Raw genomic sequence first — 7,682 nt, 5'->3', positions numbered from 1 at the left:
TTGAGTGCACTCTCTTGTCTGCGTGCCTTGTTTCATGTTGGAGCATGGTGTTCGGATCCCGGCACTCATGTCTTGTTCAGACTCAATTTCAGTTTGTTGTCGGGGTTCGGACACTCACGCTACATGTTCTGTTCTGTCGGTCTCAAATTCGCTCTGGCTGTTTTCTTTTTTGTATTCGTTTTTTGTTTTTTTTCAGGAGGATTTTGTTTTGGGTGTTTTTTTTCTTTCGTCGTTGGTTGTGGTTTGCTTTGTTCATTGGCTGCGTGCTTTCATGTTGTCATGTCTTGTGTGAACACGTGGCTTATGAGTATTCTCATTAGCTGCGTGTTTGTGTCTTGTTTTGTTCAAGCTTATGGCTTGTGATTGTTTTGCTGGCCATGTGCTTGTGTTTTTGTTTTGCATGTGCACATGGCTTTTGTCTTAGTTTCCTGTGTGCCATGTGCTCTCATGTCAATTGTCTAACCCCACCTATCTTGTTACCTGATTATTGGTTAATTTACCCCACCTGTGTTTCCCTTATTGCCCTCCTCATTTGCTCCCTATTTATTCTCCTTATGTTTGCAGTCCTGTGCCAGTTCATTGTCATATTTCCCCTTAGTGGTTTCCTGCCTTGTCCTGGTTTACCAAGCTTGTTGCCAACCTGTTTTCCAGTTTTGGTTTGCTTGTTTTGTTTTATTTTATGTTATTATTAATTAAAGCCTATTCTCCTGCACCATTGAGTCCTCGCTCCATCCTTCACCCCCATCCCTGACAGAACGAACTGGCCTCGACGAGGACTCAGCGGAGGAAGGGCTTGCCCCATTCACCTCCACTCTCTCCAGCCCCCTCTACGAACGCATTCTCCGTTTCAAGGTGTTGAGCTTCCTCCTGCAACAGGGGACTGACCTGAGGAAGTTTGCCATTGAGTTCAGGAGTGCAGCAGAGGGCTTGGGGTTCAACGATGCAGCTCTCAAGGACTTGTTTAATTATCCCCTCGATGAGCCCCTCAATTGAGGAAGAATGAGGGGGCTGGACCACCTGACATTCAGGGGATTTGTGGAGTTCCTGGCACATCCCCAAGCTAAGGAGGCTGCAGTGCCCCCTGTGACAGCTGATGATGCTGCAACGCCTCCAGAAGTGCCAGCCAAAGAGGTTGCAGCACCCCCGGTGGTGACTGAAGAGGCTGAAGTGCCCCCAGAGGAGGCTGATGAGGCTGCAGCGCCTCCGGTGGTGGCTGATGAGGCTGCAGCGCCCCCAGAGGTGGCAGATGAAGCTGCAGCGCCCCCACTGGTGGCCGAAGAGGTTGCAGTGGCCCCAGAGGTGGCCGATGAAGCTGCAGTGCCCCTGGTGGTTGCCGGAGAGGCTCCAATGTCCCCAGAGGTGGCCGAACGAAGTTGCAGCGCCCCCAGAGTAGGCCGAAGAGGTTGCAGTGCCCCCAGAGGTGGCTGATAAAAGCTACAATGCCACACTCTCAGAAACGGAGGAGGAAGAAGTCTTCTCCACCCTTAAAGGCCTGGAGGCTGTCCCAGAGCCGCCCAAGCTTCTTCTCCACCCATGTGTCTTGCCCTCCTGGCGCCTCCCAAGCTCCTCGCCCTGCCGGCACCACATAAGTTTCTTGGCCTGCCAGAGCCGCTCAGGCTCCTTGTCCTGCCAGCTCCATCCTTGATGTCGGCTCTGTCCTTGCTGCCTGCCCAGTCGGCTCCACCTCAGTCTTCAGCCAGGATTCCAAGACTGGCGGAGCCTCCTTGGTCCGTTCCTCCGGTCCCACCCTGGCCCTCAGCCAGGTCTCCTGAATTGCTGGAGCCTCACTGGTCCATTCCTCCTGTCCCACCCTGGCCGTCCGCCGGGGTTCCTGCTTGGATGGAGCTTCTCTGATTTATCCCTCCGGCTCTGCCCTGGCCTCCTACCAGGACTCCTGAACTGCCTGTCCCTCCCTGGTCCCTTCTAATGACTTTTTGGGTTGATCCATTGGTCCCCTCCCTCCCTCCCCTCTTTGTCTCTGTGTTTTGATTTTTTCCTGTCTTGTGTTGTCTGTTGGTCTTGTTTTGGTGTGCCTCATTAGGGACGCTGGGTGGCATCCCTTGGGGGAGGGGATAGTGTCAGGGTTCTGTCACTTCGGTCTAGTTTATTCATGGTTGTGTGACCAGAGCCCTGACACTCCCATCATGTTGTGTTTTTATGTGAGTGCGTGGCTACGAGTGTGCTCGAGTGCGCTCTCTTGTCTGTGTGCCTTGTTTCATGTTGGAGCATGGTGTCCGGATGGTGTTCATGGTGTTCGGATCCTGGAACTCATGTCTTGTTCAGATTCAGTTTCGGTTTGGTGTCGGGTTTCAGATTGTGAGAGCGTGCCATCTCAAGTTCGTTCTGGCCTGTAGCAAATTAGATCAAAAGGGAAATGTTTGTGAATTGTTGTATTTAATTATTTTTAATTAATTTTGATTAATTACAATTATTTGTATTAGCTGTAGCAGAAATAAATTGCCCTTAACTAATCTGCTGTCCAGCGAACATTCAGTGTTAGTATCAATTCTACGAAAGGATATTTTCGTGGCCACAGAAAATACTTTCATACAGTATTAAAGCATTAGAGCATGTAGCAAGGATCAAAATCGTAATTGTAGGTTAGTTTTTTTAGTTGAGGCAGAATATGATTTTATTGTGTTTTGTGAACAAGAGTTTTATTAACTAAACACAACTAACACAAACTTGTCCAGGGTTTTTCCTACATTGAAAATTTTTTGGCGGCCGCCAAAACGATTTTTTGTCCCGCCAAAGCCTTATTTGATGTGTAATTGTGTTTTGTGAGTGAAGCAGAGAGTGAAGGAGAGAACGAGTACAGCGCCCCTCCCCCGCGCGCGCACTCTGTCTTTGCTCTCTCCCTCGCAACAAAATCAACTGATCCTAAAGGTCGGAAGACCGAATTCATGTTTCACGTGGTGCATTAGGAGAATATTTTTGCTGAATTACCGCTGGGTGTGAATTGCAGTCAAAAAAAAAAAAGTTGCTTTATCTTCTCTTACAACTTGTGACAAGCATTCCGCACATGCAGCTGACATAACTTTAAATAAACGCAAAAAAAAAAAAAAAAATCTATCCAGTTATGAAGTGTTTGTGTGTGTGTGTGTGTGTGTGTGTGTGTGTGTGTGTGTGTTGACAAATCTTTCGCGATGTCCTAACAGCCAGGATTCACACACAACACGTCGCTAAAGTCCGATTCGCGACCTAATGACTCCTTTGAGCCGATTCATTATAATGAATGATTAAAGCAATTGGTCTGCCCGTCAGTGTCTGAATCGGTGTATAACAAATCATTACTTCTTAGAAGAACACATCTGAAATGAGAAAGTAAGTGTGCTTACCCCATTTAGCAAGAGTGTTTAGTAAAATTTAGCCTTAATAATCCACAGTATGTATAGGCCTATGACATTGTGTAGTAAATTACCTATAAACTCATTTAGTTTAAAGTTAGACTGGAGTGAGATGAAACTAGATCAAAACACAAAGCAAGCTGTTGCTAGCTAGCTGCTAATTTTATATGGTAAAGAAATTACACTATTACACCTTTTTAACGCTACGTTTTTAATCCTACTTTTTGATTAATATGATTATACTAAAATAATTATCAGGTCTATCAAAAAAGGATTTTATCTTTCAAAACTGTGAAAGCCAGTCGTGGAAAAATCACAGCTTTTTTTTGCAAAGAGGGCAAGAAAGGATGACAGTGAGAGTGACAGGTAATATCTGTGTCTAATAATTACATAATTTGTAAATAGATAAATAGTGATACCTTTGACATTTCAAATATACTTTGTTATCGATGATGTTTACATGTAAAATAAGTTGTAATCGCTTTCTTTTACTATCTAGCCTGACTGTGATCGTTTTTTCATGAATAAATAGGATAAGAAAAGAATCACTAACTGTTTCTTTGTATTTATTTTAAATTTAACATTTATTGTCAATATTGGGCTCGCGGATCATGTGGGTACTACAGTACTCTTTGCTGTGTGTGGATGACCATGTCGGTCAGCCACCACCGAAGACCAATTTTGACCCAGGAAAAACCCTGTTGTCAAACAATCAATCAATCACTCATACATGGGAAGGGGCAAATAAGACTTGATGGATGAGACTATCAGGAAAACCAGAGAATGAAGCTATGAAAAGAGTCCATTAACCACCTGAGTTAAACCATCAGTGCTGTTTATAAGGGGGTCTATAGCTTATACTAAACCTCTGTTTCGTTTGGTTAAATGTATGATACTTGCATTGCCTTGGCTTGGAACAAGCGTCCGGATGCAGTCTCGGATGAAAGTCTTCATGGTTTGGAGGTTCGGCGGTGTAGGAGTCACAATAACCTTCTTCTGGGTTTGAAGAGTGATGAACTCCAAAAAGATTTCTTTCTGTTGCACCATTCTGTAAGGTTTCTTGCATCTGTTCTGTGCCTTCTCTCGTCAAGCAGGTGTCAGTTCCCCTTTAGAACTCTGTGACTTGCTGCATGGTTCAGTTCATTTACCTCCCGTCTGAGGCCCTTGAGAGTGTGGGCCCAGGAGAAGATCCTGGTGGTTCAGGCTGGGTGTCAGGTGTCCAGTAGTGTCACAGTCTCGCTGTTCCTTTCTCTGCCGTGCAGGTCGTTGGCTGCTTTGGGCTGTAGGGTTGTCCATCACAGTTCTCTGCTGGGTTTCCAGGTGGACCTGGTGAGCTGGCAGGGCTGGATGTCTGTGGAATGTCTGAGACATAAGGGCCTTTCGCACCGCTTTAGTTCCAGAACTAAATGTAAAGTAATAAAGTACTGGTACGATTTTGCGCTAACTATTTCCCAGTTCCATTTAAAGGGTTGCATTCGCACCGAGAGCGTGTACTAGGATGTAACATAAGCCATTCGACAGAGACGTCATTTGTGCGCGGCGTTCAACAATGTTAACAAAGAAGAATAAAATTAACAACAGGAGGTTGGAGGATGCTGTGATCGGAGCTTTGTTTTTGTTGTGACTCGCGGGATTCACAATAATGGACATGGAATGTCGAAGTATACATAAAGCGATTGAAAGAACGAAAAGGAGGACTAAGAATCTCCAACAACAACTGGCAGTGCGACATTTGCTACAAGTACCTTCACTTCAGCATCCGTATATTTATCACTGTTCATCATACTTGTGAAATAAGTTGACAGAATATTTACAGTATGTTACACGGCATTTTAAATCATGGCGGGTGAGGGCGTTTTCAAACACGTCTGGCCAGTCAGTGTCTACTTATGTCACGGGTAGTACCAGTTGTGCTGGTTAGACCCTGCTCTGGAGTAGGAGCTAATTTGGTTCTCGAAAAAGGCAGTCCGGTACTAAAATCACACCTAGTTCCTGCGGTGCGAAAATGCCCAAAAGTGGGTAGTTCCAAAATGAGTTCTGGAACTATGAAAAGGTTCCTGCTGTGCGAAAGGCCCTATACTGTCACACTTGTGGGAACACCAGAGAGAGAGAGAGAGAGAAAGAGAAGGCACATGCAAGTACGTACAGAGGTGTTAATCTATCTGTATGTGGAACGGCTGTGTAGGCCGTGTAAGGTGTGAATAGCTGCTGAGGGGCAGCTAGTGAGGCAGGGTGCTATGTTTTTGTGTTCCTGAACACAAAGAGAGAGTTTGAGTAACTTTGTTGATGGGGCTGTAAGCAGGGGTCATCTGATGACCGGGCTATACATGTGGTCAAACTATTACTCAAAGCACTGATGGTTCACAGGTTTGGTCACTATGAAGGTATCAAATAAAACAAAACCGAAATAAAATCAGAAAGAGACAGAGGGAGAAGGAAGGGCTTTCCTTATTTAGTTTAAGCTAGGAGATATGACTAAGCAGTTGTCAGTTGGTCAAAGGAATGCTGCAGCAGGGTCATAGACCTAGAGAGACTGTTAGCTTAGCTAGCAGGGACACATCGAAAGACTCAAGGTATATAAACATAAACAATATGATATGTTTCTAGATCTCTCAGGGGCTATAGCATAATGAATGGTAACTGTCCCTTATGTAATAGCCTTGTGCTGAGAAGTAAAGAGGGGTAGAGCAGAGACAGGAATTAGGCTACTAATAACCTGTACGCTCATTAAGGATACGCCAGTTGCTAGAACTGCTATAATCCTATACCGAGAGGGAAGAAGGTGATGGTCAAACAAACTAAAATAAGGTAAAAGTAAAATAAAAAGATCCTAATAGCCATAGGAAACCAAAAGGAAGAATGAATAAACAAACTGATTTAATTAAATCTCAGATTTCCTTAAAATCAACTTAGCTGAATTGGTACATTCGAGCTGAACAAAGGTCAATGAATGAAATTAAAATCAAAGACAGGTAGAAATATATTACATTGATTTTCCTGATAATTAAAACTAGCAAACAAACAAACAACCAAACAACAACAACAACAACAACACTTAGTTTTCATTAACAAAATTTCATTTAGATTTCATTAACCAAAAATGAAGGGGCTTAGAGTTTAATGGAAAAACAGCTAATACAATTTTTTATATAAATATTGCATAGCATCATTAAATATTTTTAAATTTAAAATAATAATCAAAAAATATTATTGAACAAAAATATATAACATTGATTTTCCTGATGAGAAAAAAAAAAACTTTTAGATTTCAATACCAAAAATGAAGCGACTCAGTTTAATTAACTTTAATCGAAAAAAAGAAAAATAGGTCATGAAAAAATATATAAATATTGCATAGTATCATAAAATCCCCTTGAAATTTAAAATAATAATTAAAAAATATTATTGAACAGAAATATATTACATTGATTTTCCTGATAATAAAAAAAAAGAAAGAGAAAAGAAAGAAAAGAAAACACTTAGATTTCATTAACAGATGTAAAGCAAAAATGAAGAGGCTTAGAGTTTAATTAATTTTAATGGAAAGAAAAGCTAACAAAAAATGTATAAATATTGTATAGTATCATAAAATCTAAAATAATAATAATATTGAACAGAAATATATTACACTGATTTTCCTGATGAAAAATAAAAAATAAAAAACACTTAGATTTTATTACCAAATGTTTATTACATTGATTTTCCTGATAATAAAAAAATAAAGAAAAAAGAAAAGAAAAACAACAACAACAAAAAACAAACAAAAACAAACAAAAACACACATAGATTTCATTATCAGATGTGAAGCAAAAATGAAGTGACTCAGAGTTTAATTAATTTTAACGGAAACAAAAAGAGCTCATGAAAAATGGTATAAATATTGCACAGTATCATAAAATACCCTCAAAATGTAAAATAATAATTAAAAAATATTATTGAACATAAATATATTACATTGATTTTCCTGATAATAAAAAAAGAAAGAAAAAACACTAAGATTATTATTATTATTATTATTACTGAATATAAGTATTTTACATTGATTTTCCTGATAATAAAAAAAAGAAAAGAAAGAAAAAAACACTAAGATTATTATTATTATCATTATTATTATTGAACAGAAATATATTACATTGATTTTCCTGATATTAATAGAAAAGAAAAGAAAAAAAACACTAAGATTATTATTATTATTATTGAACATAAATATATTACATTGATTTTTCTGATAATAATAAAAAGAAACAGAAAAAGAAAAGAAAGAAAAAGAAAACACTTATATTTCATTAACAGATGTGAAGCAAAAATGAAGGGGCTTAGAGTTTAATTAATTTT

The 7,682-nt window shown here is 40.3% G+C and overlaps 1 protein-coding gene across 1 annotated transcript in view; it reads left to right on the top strand.

Moving 5' to 3' along the window:
• The window catches only part of LOC109083723 (NLR family CARD domain-containing protein 3-like), a 356,997-nt gene that overhangs the window by 140,741 nt on the left and 208,574 nt on the right, over nt 1-7,682 (top strand). The gene's annotated exons all lie outside the window — the stretch shown is intronic.

This window comes from Cyprinus carpio, chromosome B3 (genome assembly GCF_018340385.1).
Source record: "Cyprinus carpio isolate SPL01 chromosome B3, ASM1834038v1, whole genome shotgun sequence".
NCBI classification, from domain to species: Eukaryota; Metazoa; Chordata; class Actinopteri; order Cypriniformes; family Cyprinidae; genus Cyprinus; species Cyprinus carpio.
Note: the sequence above shows the minus strand (reverse complement) of the source record. Positions and strands in the feature narration are given on the sequence as shown.